Raw genomic sequence first — 17,212 nt, 5'->3', positions numbered from 1 at the left:
GTGAAAGGAAGGCTGGTAAAGCCATAAGCATTGGCATCTCTTCTCTGAACCAGCTAATGAGTTCTATAACTTAAAACACTACAGCCAGAGCACAATTTCTCCTCCTTTCATTTACTTGTCATTACAGAAGGGTTCCACCAAGGAAAACTGCAACCCTAATCCTACTGCAGTATTTAAGATTAGGTACTTAAGTACCCTGTAGTCAAACCTGACCTCAGGCGCTCACGCACACAAACCTTACCTCTTATTAACTTCAGCGATAATTGCACACATACACATCTGAGGGCAGAATCTGATCCAGCACATTTAGCTCACTGTGTCAATATATATCTAACAATGAAGACTATTCTGGTTCTGAGGTTATATTGTGCTGTACTGCAACACAGTGGGGTCACAGTAGTCAGAGATGGAATCAAACAGTTCACTTCTCTGTAAAGACAGGGAACAGTCCCTAGTCATAGGAGTCGTCCAATAGAAAATTGACACTATACTAGATCTTAGCCAAAAGAGCCCAATACTATGGCAGTATTCCGTTATAATAATGGTAATACCTTGTACTTCCATAATGCCTTCCCTCTGAGGATCCCAAAGACCTTTTCCAGACTTCAGTGAATTTAGTCTCACAACACCCTTGTAAAGAACATTATCTTTTATCTTTGACAGTTGGGGAAACTGAGGTATGGAGAATATACGTGTCTTAAATTACTCTTCACAGAGACAGGAATAAAAACCAGATTGCCTGATTTACATTCTTTCACGTTAACCACAAAATCATGGGATATTATCAGGGGTAATTTGAAGTAAGATACTTAGTGGGATATATTTTTCCTCTTGCTTCGCTCATACCCTTACAAACAAAATTACAGTTATTTACAGTACTAATGTTATTTTGTTTTAACTCCCTTTCCCATGAAGAGAAATGCAGAGAGTCCAAAAGAAGAACATATTCTAATATTTACAGTAGAGAGGCTGGGGACAGGTATTTCTACCTGGTAGTGTGGGCCCCTTCTGAGGGCCCTAAACACCACTTTGACTCCTCCTTTTTTTTAAGGGGGGGAGGGATAGCTCAGTGGTTTGAGTACTGGCCTGCTAAACTCAGGGTTGTGAGCTCAATCTCAAGGGGGCCATTTAGGGATCTGGTGCAAAAATCTGCCTGGGGATTGGTCCTGCTTTGAGCAGGGGTTTGGACTAGATGACCTCCTGAGGTCCCTTCCAACCCTGATATTCTATGATTCTACATTTAGCATTGACCATAATAAAAAGAAAGCATTAAGTACAATGAAACTGTAGTAATGTTGAATAGTTGCTTAAGGGGACACACTTTGGGCCAATGGATTTACACTCCTACCCCTTAACACCAGCTAATCATCTGGCCCATGGGGGAGAAAATGAGAGCCTCTGTTTTTTATTAGCAGTTATTCAGAAGCAGTCCCACTGACTTCAATGGAAGTACTCCAGGAAACGACTGTTCACCACTGCATGAACAGGGCCTTTAGCAAAGGTTTACATATTAAAGTACAATACGTTTGGTTTGATTGAGGAAAGATTCTTGTAAAATCTTTGTAGCTTGAGATAAGCAATAGAAACCAGTAGTCACTGATATCTGTATTATTGTAATTGCACTAATTTACTGAATCAAAACTCACAGTTCCAAAAATGGACTCTGAAGTTCTTATGCAAAATTTCTGCAACAACTAGTCTCATTATCCATTAAGAGAGGTGATACCAGCCAATGGCAAGAGAAAACAAAATTAAACATCCATCAGAATGTGCAATACATCCAGATTGCATACCACAGGCACCTACAAGACATGAGTCATTATTATAATGCACAATATAATTGCATTTCATCATTCACTGCCCTGACCCAATGATGACCCTCATCTTGAGGCAGAAGAGATAATCCACACTGGCATCTTTATCAATAAGGAATTTGGCAGCCCATGTATTTTATATGCAGTAAAATCCTTTAATCTGATGGATCTGGAGACATGCAAAATAGGAGGAATTTTACATAAGAAATTTGCTGTTGATTATTCCTCTTATCTACCAGTTGCCACTACTACCATTAATAATTAACTTTCCATCTCCTACAAAGAAAAGAGTCTGCAAGAAGGCCCTTTATTTCAGGTCAGATTAACATCAATTAATTTAAACTTTTCATGGAGTAAGCTACTACTCAACCTCATTAATGGCAACAGAATAATGAGACCTAAGTTTTTACTCAGGGCTGGATTCTCCAGTTTGGTAAGGCCACATTGAACTGAGCAAATTCCACCTGCACAGGAATCTCTCAGCCAAGAAAAGCCAGTGGAGATGGTTTTGCTGCCTCGCCACATAAGAGGAGGAAAGAGGCATGTCAGAGGTGTTCCAATGACTGAGGGTGGTTGTTTTGCAGAGCAATGTTCCTCTATGCCCAGTTCTCCCAATGCTTTAACGTATGCAGGGGTCAGGTAGGACCAGGGAGTTGCAACCAGTTCTCTGCAACCCACTTCTCCACTCTGTCTGAGCAGAGCATCAAGCCCTCAGTACTTATTCAGGCAATGGGAATTTTGCCTGAAATAGACTTCAGGATTTAGGTGAAAAAAAGTTTTCATCGGAATACAGGAATTGCCATACTGGATCAAGCTTGTGCTCCATCTAGTCCAGTACCAAGTGCTTCAGAGGCAGGTGCAAGAAACCCTACAGTAGGCAGTTCCAGAATAATCTGCCCACAGGGAAAGTTTCTCCTTAACCCCCATTAGTTAGGGGTTGGCTGATGCCCTTAAGCATGAAAGCTTATCCCCCTTTCAAAGTTCTTGGAGTTTGTTTTTAATACTATCTACTGTAACTCTGGATGTTCTTGTTATTCATAAAATGTCCAACCCTTTACTGAATCCTTCTAAGCTCCTGTCCTCATTGATACCTTTCACTTTATTAAAATTCCTCTCATCACTCTGAACCTTTATTTTGTTAACTAAACCCCTCTTGGAATCCATGGATCTACTCTGAATTGTTCCCTCTCTCCCCCCTAAAGAATTTGGTGATAAAAGTAAAATAGATTCTATCTATACAGAGAACTATCCTAACAAATAGATTACTGGCAAAAGGAATTGCTTAGATGGAAATGCAATCTAAGATGCCTTCATTAAATTGTTTCTTAGTCGTGGAGTTCTAAATTAGAGTAAGAGGAAAAACAGTGGTTTCATCTGTTACATTCAATCTTGCTACACTCAGTAAGAAGACTATTTAATGGTTCATTCTGAAATTCCACTCTGCCCATGGGAGTGGGATCTCAGTTTATTTAGCAACATGGCAAGTTTCCAGTTCTTGGCAGGATGGTTGTTTTCTTTCATGAATCAGCAACTGTCCATCATGCTGGCAAAGAAAATCCATCTCATGCTGCTATGCAGTGTGCATGTGTATATATCATATTATATTATACACACACACACACACACACACACACACACACACACACGCTCTCAAAACAAGGAGAAGACACCTAGAGACAAAGTTATTTTAGTCATTTTTAGCAGTCATGGCTTGCTGTTCTGATACTGCAGTGAGGGGAGGAACATAGGAACTTCCATCCTGGATCAGTCCAGTGGTCCATCTAATCCACGACCCTGTTACAACAGTGGCCAGCTCCAGGTGAGAAGACTCCATAATGGACGATTAACCTGAGGAGGTATAGCTGCTGTTTAAGTCTAGCTGTTTTCACATTTTCAGATGATTTGTGTCAACAAACGTGTACAGAGAACAAAAAAAAAAATAAAGTTATTTTCTAAACATCTTCTTTAAAGATATCCTATAATTTTAACACCTGTCTAAAATATGGATGGAACTTCTAAACATTGCAGCTGGACTTACATCAAGGTTGTTTCATTAGAATGCCTTATACCAATAACACTTTGGCAAATGAAGTGTGCTCACAAAGAATATACAAAGGAATGGTGCATAATAATTATTCCTCATTTAATTCCTTCTTTGTCTACTTCTCTACCTAATACTCTGGAGATTGCAATATTCTGACAGTACAGCCATGCTAATGTCAAGTACTGATGAAGAGATATTTGTCAGTTCAACAGTGCCAATTTTTAAAATAGTCTGGAGGATAACCATCAAGATGAGAAATCCACTCACAATTTTTTATTCTATTTTTCCAAAGTCAAGGTGCAGGAATCAAACCAATTTCTCCGCTGAAGCAGAATCTAATCTTACTGTTTTTCTTAATTGTAAAATTGCAAACTACTGCTAAAGTGGATCACCCTGTAAAAAATGTGGTGCTTTTTGTAATTGTTTTATTTATAATTATATGTACTGTATGTTGCATGTTTATTAAACTGCAGCTATATCCTCCACATAACCTGAACATCATAACAGTTAGTTCTGGAAGACAATATATTCATGTTTTGAGGTTGTTGCTCATAATAAATTGGTTCCGTAAAATATAATTATTTCTTGCAAAATTATTTCGGCACATGGATTGAAGTTCATTCAGTGAATTACAGGACAAGTTATCAAATTATAACAGTATAATTTAAAGCTATATAGTTTTTAATTTAAAATATATTATTTATTATTGAAATATTAGTCTCACACAGGTGATTTATGATCGCTCAGTACAGAGATAATTTTAAAGGCTTTGTTAGCAGCCAATTGCTTCATCTTACATGTAAATTAACATGCTCTGCATTTCTTCATTAGTTGGGATTTACTGCAGTCTGTCAACCATCTGTAATGTCTTACAGTCAGTTCTTCACTCAGAGTGCAAATGTTGACAGCACAATATATCTCTGTTTGAATACAGCATGACAATACTATAAATAACATGAAGACACAGTCTAGCTCTACCCTTTAACCCAGTCTCTACAGTAATTGGATGTACTAACCTGCTTCTGATTCTTACCCAACTACTGTACTTGACACAATTCTGAGGACAAGAATGGGTGAGATTCTGCGCTGCATCTTTGAGGGTCTGTCTAAACTGGAATCAAAGGTGTGACTGCAGCACACGTACATATTACTCCTGAGGGCATTCTGCGCCAAAAATATATTAATTCTGCACCAAAAAAATATTAAATGTGTGCACAATATTTTACAATTCTGCAAATTTTATTTGTCAAATAAATGTGGAGGCTCCAGCATGGCACTGGGGAGCACAGGCCACTGGCTGCACAGAGGTGGGAGATCACTGTCTGGGTGATGGAGGGATAAAGCTTGGCAGGGGGTTCTGGGTGTGGCAGGCTCAGTGGGGGTCCAGATGCTTGGAGGAGTGGGGCTTGGTGGGGTGGGAATCCTGGTGTGGGGGAAGTGGGGCTCATGGGGGGGGGGTTCTGAGTATGGGGGTGAAGCTTGGTGGGAGGGTCTGGATGCACAGGGGTTGGGCGGATGAGGAAGCAGCTCCCTGTACAGGGATCCCACTCCCTGCAGCTAAGGAGCAATGGGTGAAGGAAGCTGGGGACTGGGGAGTTTGCAGAGCTTCCGACAACTGGGGGAGAAATCTGGGCGTATGTCTAACCCAGGCCCAGATGCCGCGCAGGCTAAGAGGAAGTCCCCTTCTCCCCAGTCCTGCCAGGACAAGCAGCTGAGCCCAGCGCAGGGTAGGAGCCACCCGCTGTGTCTTCCCCAGTCCTGCCCCCTTCCCCACAGTCATTTACCTCTCTGCTGACTGCCCTGGGCACCCAAAACATACTGCTGTGGAGGGCTGCATGACCGCTCTTGTGGCTTCCCTTTGTTTCCCCATGAGAAAGTCATTTTTCTGCAGGGAAGCAAAGAAATATGCAGGGGGACATATATTCTGTGCATGTGCTGTGGCGCAGAATTCCCCCAGGAGTAACATATGCCTGAGGAAGCTTTGCTCTAGCCAGCTCGAGTAACAATACCAGTGAAGCAGTAACATTAGCTAATCACTTGAGTACATACCCAGGGTCCTGGGTGGGTTCTGGAGCTGCTGTGGCTTTACTGTCATTGTTATTTGAACTAGCTAGATCAAAGCTAGCTCAGGTGCATCCACATGTGTTGCAATCATGCCTCTGATTACAGCATTAGACACACCCTAAGAGACTGTAAACCACCTTTGTGCCCTCCAAATTCTGGGCTGCTCCAGGGGCTACAGAAGCTCCCAGCATAATTTAAACATCCCTTAAGACCTAAGTTATGGCAACCACCCAGGACTGCCCTCTGGGCAGTGGCACTGCCAAGAATCTCCACAGTACTGTGTGCTGCAGCTCTGATCCCAGCAGAGATCTCCCTTCCCAAGATCTTGCAAGGGGGTCCTCAAGAGGGGGTTCTCAAGAGGCAATCTTACAGATGTTTCCACAGTGCCTGCTCAAGGGGAAACACCTTCACCCCCTTCCTGTTCGGATATAAGGCTTTTAGGGTCTCTTTATGCTGCTCCAGCCCTTTTATACATCGCAAAGGGACCAGAGAATGGGAGACAGTCTCAATCTGTGAGTTTAGCTACTTTACTAGTCTGGGTGGCACTCACTGAACAATCTTAAAGTTTAAGGACAACGCACAGTGCTCCTTTAAGAGGGTATCCATTGGAATAAAAATGTCATGGTAAGGACACTGTAACTTGCTGTATCAGCCTCTCTTTTGGAAAATCGAGAGAGAGAGAGAGAGAGAGAAGCTATATCTTACATTTAAAAATGCAGAGCCTCATTTAACTAGGAAAGGCAAAACAATGGATATGCTAAATGTTACCTGTTAATTACTAACCAAGTCTGAATTAACTCTAAATGTAAAGCACTGGAGACCACAAAAATTACTCAAGATCTGCATTAGCTGTCCAAGACAAAAGCTTCTTCTTCCAAACATGGCTTTTTATTGTAGCCAGTGGTCTTCCAACACTTCTAAATATCCCACTGGAGAGGATTTAACTCATCAAGTGTAAGTTCTCCTACATGCAGCTAATATCTTTTCACTTCAGCCTTTTATTTCCAGGATAAGTACCACAAAGATCTATACAAGTTACCCTTCCCTTTAGGGGCCTGATATCCTTGCCACCTAGGGAAAGAGACCTTTGCCAGGTCAATACAGCAAGAACCATCCCCTGATTTGTGGTGTCGGGACCTGAAACTCAGTCTTTGGAAGTAAAATCAATTACAGGTTTCAAAAGGGCATTTTTCCTAAATATGTTATCATGGAATTATCAACAGATCTCTGAATGAGGAGCACATAGGGCAGAATAGGTATTAACTTAAAATGACTATCCTTGAAGGGGATAATGTGGAAATGAAAGTAAAGCAAATATGAACAGAATTCACTGAAGCTCACCTGCAGTAGAAAAGTAGACAGTATTACCAGTGTTTAGACAGAATGGAAGTTTGCCATCTTACACACACTAAGATATTTAAAATGCAAATGAGACAACAAGAAAAGAGGTTAAAAAGGACGATGTGAGAGACAAGTTAGAATAGCTGTAATGGTGAAGTACAAACAATACACTTCTTTCTGCAGACTTCAAAATACTTATTTCATGGTAACCTCTCTAAGCTATAGGCTGTAACATGACTTCCATGATATGGCTTAATTTGCCTCTTGCCAACCCTATATCCACCTTCTTAAAATTCCTATAATCCATGTCAAATTTTAGTGATGGGCTCTGTGACCAGGAGAGAATTTTGGGGGAGGTCTGAGGTTAAACAAACAAGCCAAGATTTTAAAATCAAGATTAGCTGTTTTTCCAGAGGTCAGACTAGATGATCACAGTGGTCTCTTCTGGCTTTATAATCAATGAATATGGGTCATAGCATACCAGTAATCCAAGGTCAATGGTACAGTGTCTCACTTTTCTTTTTTAATTCCTCTCCATGGAGAGTGCTCAGAAAGCTGAGCTGTTTAGCTGTTTCTTCTCTGTGTAGAAAGAGGACAAGTGTTGAGCAGAGGAGTCTAGCACGCTGCCTAGGAAGCTGCGAGTCTAAAACGCCTGCAGAGCTGTAATATTAGGGTTCCGATGTGGGGAGAGGTTACTCAGGAGGAGGAGTATTTGGGAAAAGAAAGGAAGAAAACTGCTCTTCAATTTTTTTGCTTTAACGCGTGTAGGAATTAGAGGTAAGATAAGTGGGGTGGGAGAAGGGGATCCAAATAGGCCAATTAAAACCTGTTCAGTGGTGACTTTAACTGAAAAAATAAGTACAATTCATTTTTAACATCTTCCAACACTATTTTGTCAAGTCATATTTCAAAAATAGCTTGGCCTAGAAATTTCAAGAGTCTTTCACAAGATCCAGTGCACAGGGCTATTTATCACACCGAGATGCTTATTTTTGGAGTTCACCTTGAAAAAAAATGTATGAACATTCTGTCAACACCCGGAAGTGTATACATTCTGCCAGAAGTCTCATGGACATTACACAGGTCATCAAAGGGGCAGTATATATACTGCACAGAGATCCGGCATATTTGTAAAGTTCATAAGAACTCCTGGGGTGACATTAAGTGACAGAGAGATTGCTGCCAAGATGACAAAATGTACGTGCATACCTGTGGAACTTAAAACCTCTTTTGATTGACAAACATGGCTTGCAAATTTCCTTCACCTCCCCTTTGCCAAACCCCACGTTTGTGCACACACCTAAAAAGCATATGGATAGTTCTGAATGATATTACAAAGTATGCCCACAGTCTGTTAAAATTTAGAAAGTTCATCAAATGTCAGCAGACCTAGAAAGTTTTCAAGATTGCTTATATTGTGAAAAGTATCCTTATTTGTGGCCCTACACTTATTTAAGAGTGAGAAGCTTGCAAGTTGGGCCATCTTTCTCTATCCAGTTTTAATACTGCTCACACAGAAGTTACCACACACCAAAACTTCCCACAAATCACTGATCCTACAGCAAAGGCTTTGCAAGCTGCATTCACAAAGATCACGAATTCTAAGTTGTGGTTACATTTTAAGACTCTCTATTTTCAAGTACCCAAGACAATCTTATTCTGTCCTTGTCCCTTTCCATGCCCTCCAACTAAAGTCATAAGACAATCTTGCACTCTTTTGCCTTCCAGCTAGACAACTAGAGCTGTTTAGATTTTTTATTGGCTTCATATCACCCAACACATATGTGCCACCTACATGACCAGAGACTCCGCAGTGTGCTGGTAGGCACTTAATGAATTAATGCTGGGGACCTCACTACACCCAGAAGTAGTGCTGAGCCTACTGTATCACTCCCAAAGGACCTTTAATAAAGCATCTTCCCACAGGTCCCTCTGCATTCTCTTTGCACCTGCCTGCATCACAGCATGATGCCTTCCTTCCTATGACATGCCAGCTACATAGGCTAACAACTCTCCACTTTAGGTATTCACACAAAAGCCATGTCCAACCATCTGACAACCAGAAGACCACAGTGATACACCTTACCTTCTGCGTATACTACACAAACATCGCTCTATACCAGCGATACTCAGACTGAGGCTTGCAAGCCACAAATGGCTCTTTAATGTGTCTCCTGCAGCACATGACATTAAAACACTGTGTGATTTAATTATTAACCAATCTAATTAATTAAAAACATCCTGATTGATTAATATGTTAATAACCAATTGTAATTGATAAAATGCTAATACTTGGTCAGTATATATATATAGATATATATATATATATATATATATATATATATATATATATATATATATATATATATATATATATATACAAAAATAATAAATGAAACAATGAATTCACACTATGGTGGCTCTTTTGGGTAACACTGATCACTCATTTGGCTCCTGAACCACTGAGTCTGGGTATCACTGCTCCATACTATCCACCCTTCCAAGTAAACGCTGAACAATATTCATTCATTCTCCAAGTACTAGACTAGCATCCAATAACATCTCACTCAACAAAATATACAAGCCAAACTAGGAATGAAGAGTGCACAAAGCACCACAGTAAGGTTGTTAGGTTGTGGTCTCAACACTGCATTTCTAAACTGTCACACAACTCTTTTCCTGTAATATGGCAATATGATAGTGACCTCCTTTGAGATCTATAAAGCATTATATAAGCATTATATAAGAACTAGGTATTATTATTAAAGTTGTTTTCCTGACGTCTCAGATATGAGTTTATAAACTGTGACCCTGATCCCACAAGTTTTTGCGTGAAGACAAACTGCAGTCCGTCAATTAAGCACACTGAGGACATGGCAGTCATCTGCAGGGAGTTCCAGGATTGGTGCCTTAACTCCATTTTAGCATTTTGGGATTTTTTAACCTGAGAATTAGGTAATATAATTTTGCAATGCTGTGTACTGATTTTTTTTTTTTTTTTTGAGGGGTAAAGGCCATCTGTAACTGTAGTTGACTATGGCCCACATGCTTCCTATGTTCATACTCTCAAAGCCATATGAAATCAGAAGTTAGTTAGTAAGCACATTCACAGTATGGCAGAATTTGCTTACTCCTAAAGATAAATAAATACACAGAAGATGTTCAGCACAGAATACTGGAGGATATACTCGAGACAAAATACATGCCTGTCAATAAGTTACATCCCATCTTTCACCAAAACCAGATTTACGGTTTGATTAGCACTGGATGAAGCCCTTAACACAGGTTCTCAGACAGAATAAAGGTGGTTCCTCTTTTCAAAAGCAAGGGCTGGATTCCAGGGTGCTGTACAGGAGGTGTACACCCCTTATAGCAGTGGTTTTCAACCTGTCCAGAGTACTGTACCCCCTTCGGGAATCTGTCTTGTCTTCCGTACCCCGAAATTTCACCTCACTTAAAAACTACTTGCTTACAAAATCTGATATAAAAATAGAAAAGTGTCACAGCATACTATTACTGAAAAATTGCTTACTTTCTTATTTCTACCACATAATTATAAAATAGATCAATTGGAATATAAATCTTGTAGTTACATTTCAGTGTATAGTATATAGAGCATTATAAACAAGTCATTGTATAAAATTTTAGTTTGTACACTTTGTTAGTGCTTTTTATGTAGCCTGATGTAAAACTAGGCAAATATCTAGATGAGTTGATGTACCCCTTGGAAGACCTCTGCATACCCCCAGGGGTACCCGTACCCCAGGTTGAGAACCACTGCCTTATAGGACACAAAGCTCCACTCACCAGGGGTTCCCTGCATGGCAGCACAAAGGGGGGAGCTATAGGTTAAAAAATTTGCCACTCCATGGATCCCCCAAGTCTTTTCTTCTTTGGTGGGGCAATGTTAGGGGTATATAGGACAGGACTACTTTATATATGATACTTCCTTCCCTCTCCCATCACACCTGTGCATTTGTCCAGCACGTAGCCCAGCTACAAGGTGGGTACTGTCCACCCAGCTCTAGTTAGGGCAATCTTCGTAACAGATACAGGACGAACGGACTCCTTACTGCTTACCTGGTACCCTCTGTTCAGTACCACTAAGGGCTCATTATGTGGCCATAAAATAATTAAAGGTGACATCTTGATGATTGTCATCATGGTGGTGTTAACTATTCATGAATCACTGTAAACTGTGTATCCTGGGTTCCAGGAGTGTGGGATTATCAGGCTTTGGGTCCTTAGGATTTATTAAGAAGCCTCTTACAACACTAATTCATTTCAGTCAAGTTTTTATCCTGCCCTCATCACCATAGTTTCTGAGTGCCTTCCAGTAGTGCACTAAGTGACATGACTGACATCTGTCCCTCACCCCAGGGGGAGATTGTGTGGGGATTTATTTTGAATATATTACATATATACTGTGCTATATGCTTATCACTGACCTCCCCAAATGCAATGTTGTGGCAGTACCGTGTGTGTTAAAGCATCCAATAACTTCCATGTGGCCACCCTGCAGATCCCAAAGGACAGTCATCACCTAGGGCCGCACACTGTTGCTTTCAGAGATGTGGGTGACTGACCTTTAGTTTAATCCCAAAGGAAAAATCCTGGTACTGAACGAGAAAAAAAAAGATACCCTGGAGTATATAAAACCATTAATTTCAGCAGAGTTATTTTTGGCACAAACTGACCTAGCGTGTGAGGACCACATTAAGCGAACAATGATTTTGATCATTGTTCATGGGCTTCATATACATGAGACTGACAAAGGAAAAAAAAACTGAAAAGCGCGTCTTTAGACAATCAGAAATCCTTAAAAAGACCTTTAGACATCTTGCCTGAGATTACTGTAACTCTGTAGAAACACTTGAATAAAAACATGCCTTGTGAATCAGCACAGGCATTCCCTAGGAACACATTTTTAGTGGGGAAAGGGGTCATGAAAAGGCAGTACGATGTATCTGTTGCCTCTAGAGCAGAAAAAAATTACAGGGTCATACATTAGAATGGGCTATTGTTTTCTTAACTTTTCAGAATAAGTATATTTTTTAAATAAGCTAAATAAATAGTTAGAACATACTAATCCTATATTTTAAGCATTGTATATATATTGAAAGTCTGAAAACCAATATCTAACAATTGAAGTCTATTTCCAGGGTCCTAGTAATACTTTAGGTCAAAGGTTCCCAAACCTTTTTTTGCCACACCCACCTTGGAGATTCAAATCCCATTCTTTGCAGTATTCCCAAGGACGAGTGGGGTCTGTGAGCCCATTCCAGCCAGGGTGCCCTGCTGCTCCACAGTCTGCAAGCATCCCCTGTCCACGGCAAGCTCTGGGTGGGCAGCCTTGGCAGGACACAGACAGCCAAGCTGAGACCCTCTCTTCGTACCGCCCCCTCCACACACACCCCCCTCCAGGACTCCTTCTAGAATCACCAGACCACAGGTTCCTCTGCCCTGGAACTTCTGCACAGGGAGAGGCCATGCCTTCTCACTCCTCATCCATCCCTCTTCCTCTTCCTTCCAGCAGGCGCTGGAGCAGGGGTCAAAATGCCCTCCAGTAAACCCATGTTACTCCCGCCACCCAAAGAGGCATGACCGCAACTTTGAAAACCAATGCATTAGATGTGCAATTGTCAGTCAAACCCACGCACAGCTTTCCCTGTGCCCCACTACTTTTCATGTCCTGTGAACCGAAAAAGAAAAAATGGAGGAAAGGGAGAAGAGTTATCTGCTACATAAAACAATCCTTAAAAGATATTTCGAGCCAAATGCAGATCAGGTGTAAGTGGATACAAGTTAACGTTTGATCCAAAGTGTAAAAAAAAAACCATTTTGGTCAGGCATGATTAAGAAAAATCAAAGTACTGCTCTAGATACTGAGGCCTAAACTTTCAAAAATCACTAGGAGTCAAACCTGAGAAACCTTAAAGGGATCTGATTGTTAGAGGGCGAGTACTCAGCTCCTTCAATGTATCCCAAGTTGGGCAGCCAAATAATGAGGTATCCAAAATCACCAGTCACTTTTAAAAATTCAGGTCTGATTGTCCAAAGTCATGTTCTGAATGACTGGTTGGTCCTTTTTGGCCCACATCAGCCACTCCATTATCTTGCCTGGGATCAATGTCAGGCTAACAGGCCTATAATTACCCAGGTCATCCCATTTACATTTTTTAAAATGAGTACAACATTAGCTCCCTTCCAGTCTTCTGGAACTTCCCCAGTGTGCCAAGACTTGATGATGGGAAAGTCAATGAGAGTTGGGTGCCTTCCTCCTTTTAGGTCCCTTTTAAAATCCCAATGTAAAAGTATAATAAAAATGTAAAAGCAGAAATCCCACTATTGCTCTGAAGTCTGACCATTCCCTATGTGGTCAAAAGGACAGTCATATCTAAATACATTTTTTTGAAGACTATATATAACTGGCTTAGAATAGCTCTCAAATAGGGTACAAGTTGATGTCTTTCATAATATGCGTTCCCGGTAACAATGGATATTAGTCATATTCTGTATATTTAATCTCCAATTTGACCCTCCATAAAAAAGATAGACAGTGGATAAGAAATATAAAAACCTGATACTGCTTCTATTTCCATCCCTATTTTCTTTTAAGGTGTCCTTCAACATGGCCTTATACTCCATGTACATAGGCTGATCTCAGCATCTTCAGTGAGACATTCCAATTACTGCAGTGCACCATTTCCATCTTTCTTTGAAATATTTGACAAGGGAAGAAACAGTAACAAAAGGGAAGATTTAGCAGATGCTGTTTTATAATTCCCATTTAATGGATTTGGGTAGGGGGGCATAGTGAGGAAGGAGGAGGAGGATGAGTGTTTTATTTCTAACTGCTTTAAAAATAATAAATCTCCAGGCTGCTATTTCAGTTTTGCAGTCTCCAGCTACACAGGCCAACCCTGAAAGTTAAAGATGTCGGCTTTTACCTACAGCCAGGCGGTATGTATTCTTTACTTTATCTAAACGGGCACAACTGGAGCTTGAAAGGGCTTATGGGTATTTTTCCATACATTTTGATATGATGATAAGATATCTGAGGTGACAGGAAAATGCACCTCATTACTTTAATTCCCATTTTACTCAGAGGTTTCCTCCTTAATAAGAAGGATCCCCTCTACAATCTAAACTGCGTTTGAGTCTGGTGTACAATTACCTAGTGCCAAGTAAAGGTCTTTCTTTCAAAATCTCCAACAGAAAATATTCTAGCTTAATACTCAATTTTTAAAGCCTGCACCTGGCCCACAGGCAAAATATGTTTTCAAGAAATAACTACATAGGATTATTCTATACTTACAGTGTATTAAACATACCCTTACATATATGCACAAACATGTAAACACATATATACCATGCAAAAAACCAATGCTGGCATACTTGGAGTTAATCACTCAAGAGTCAAGAAATGTTAAAGCTAAGACTGAACACAATGTGAATTCTGTTCCAATTTTCATATATATTACAATACTGGGCCTAATTCTCATTATACACAGGCCCCTTTACAGTGTCCTGGCAGTATATAAAGGTGCCTTTAAGTGGGCGCAAATTACATTTATATCCAAAGCACCTTTAGGAGTGTAAAGGGGATGATGTAAATAAGAATCAGGCCCACAGTCTTTAATTACTTGATCAAGTACTAATATCCAAACACCATAACATATTTACTATATGCTTGTGCAGTGCCTAGCATATTGGAACCCTAATCTGGTTGAAGACTCCAGACAATATACAACAATAATTATTATTTTAATGGATTTTTTTGGATGTACATGCAGCAACTTGTGTTTTCCCCCCTTATTTTCACATTTCACTAATTTTGCTGTCCTAACAGTATTGTGTATTTAAATTTTGACTAGGAATTTTCTGAGATAAGTCTCCCTTTTCTCTAAAATATGTATTTTATTAGTTCTCTCAACACCCATGAAGATTACATTTTCTTTTCAAATAGCAGCACAGCCGCCCATTGGTCCTATTCAAGGGTAGAAACAGTCTCTCTCTGCTTGACAATGGTCAAGCCATTTTTGCTCAATCTTGCAAGATAAAGTCACCTTGGGGTAGAGACGAGGCACAGAAAATTTCAGCCCAAAAGGTGACTTTCAGTAAATTATGAGCCACTGAAAACAGGAGTTTAGAATGGAAACTGTCATGCCACCTTCACCCACAGAAACAGCGATAACATTAAGATTTGCTTGGATTAGGGTTCATGATACTCCACTGGGAATGGACTCCCCCTCCCCGAGGCTATGCCGTTACTCTCTAAATCTTCCACATAACAAATTATACTTCCCAGGCATTAAGAAACATTAACCAGGACATGACAAAGGCCATAGAAAATTCCATCTTCAAATATATACTGAAACCAATAGATCAGAGGCCTAATCAGCATTAAAAATGTGAAATGGGGTTAAACTAACTAAAAGCCCTCAGAATAGATTAAATAATTTTCCAATCACTATGATAATGTATGTTCCAGCAGCTCAGCTCTGACTGAAAAAGTCATTTAGACACAATTTCACTTTTAGTCATATACTGGAACCAATGACCCCCTGGCTCTATTCTAGAGGATTTCTCGTGTCTAATTCTCAGCTATGTTTTTTTAATATATTGTGTCAGAAAACTTCATATCAGCCTGCACAGCGATTAATAATATTATACAGCATGTCTCTAAAATATGTAGTGTGGTAAGTGAACAAAAATGCAAAGCTAAATGCATCATTCTAATAAGAAAGGCAGTGAGAATGGGTAATTTAAAACTTGCTTTGTTTTGGTGCCTAAGACTGTACTTTTTCGGGTATGTCAAAAATACAGAAGCTTTGGTTGCAGACCTCTGTCATGTCATCAAAACTACTTAAAGGAACAAGTTAATAAACATAAATACCTCCGTCAGTTGGTATACACAAGAGGGTGACAGTATATTATTCTTGACTAAAAATAAAAGTTTAATTCGATTAAAAAAAATGTATATTTTGGACCAGATTCTGTTAGCCTTATTCACCTTGAGTAGTACCCTTCTCAGATCAATAGGACTATTCAAGAATCAAGGTACTATTCCATCTGTTTAAGAATGGCAGGATCTAGCGCATTATTCATTTTTAAATCACAATAGCAATAGCGTCAATCACAAGCATTCAAAACTCCTAAGTCAGACAGCAAAAAAAAAAATCCAGAGATTGTTTATGAAAGTCCCATGACAAACAAAACATTGGGCACTTTTTCTTTGCCTTCTAGTTTTGAGCCTTTAAGGTTTCATGTTTTCAAGTTTAACTTGGAAACAACGAGGGCTACAAACTTTCATTCAAATAAATAAATAAATAAAAGTGAATGGAGATTCACTATTCCCCTGGACCAGGATCTGTATCTTTAAGAAAAAGACCATATATTGCAATACTCACAATAAGATCGTGGGAGTTGGCAACAGTGCAGAAGTGCCCAGAGGCACCAGTCAGATCAGACTCCAGCTGTACAAACACGTCATAAGACACATTCCCTGCTCCACAAAATCTTACGGCGTAACTTAAGACAAATGGAGGGAGAGCAGAAAAAGAAGGACAGGATGAAGGTAACGGCAGTCTACACACACCTGCAATTCTATCACTAAGGGCACAACTTGCATGGGGTTTTATATACAGTATTTTATTATAAAAAAAAAAAAAAAAAAAAGATATTAATGAGAACAGCTTTCAAAAATGTGCTGTGCCTGCCAGTGTTAAAGCCTTACCGCAATGCATGATGAGTCTAATCCTACCAGGTACTAAGCACCCTCAATAGGAAGCCAGTGTCAGTTATCGGGATACATATTTGAAACATCTAATAATTCTCTTGTATATCATTAGCTTAATGACACTGGCCAGGAGCTGAATGACCTTATGGCATAGTGGACAAATTTTATGCGGGTGTAAACTGGCACAGGTGCACTGACTTCAATGCT

At 39.9% G+C, this 17,212-nt stretch overlaps 1 protein-coding gene across 2 annotated transcripts in view; it reads right to left on the bottom strand.

Moving 5' to 3' along the window:
• The window catches only part of SERGEF (secretion regulating guanine nucleotide exchange factor), a 254,334-nt gene that overhangs the window by 145,071 nt on the left and 92,051 nt on the right, over positions 1 to 17,212 (bottom strand). The gene's annotated exons all lie outside the window — the stretch shown is intronic.

This window comes from Malaclemys terrapin, chromosome 4, assembly GCF_027887155.1.
Source record: "Malaclemys terrapin pileata isolate rMalTer1 chromosome 4, rMalTer1.hap1, whole genome shotgun sequence".
Lineage (NCBI taxonomy): Eukaryota > Metazoa > Chordata > Testudines > Emydidae > Malaclemys > Malaclemys terrapin.
This window is presented reverse-complemented; position numbering and strand designations above follow the sequence as displayed.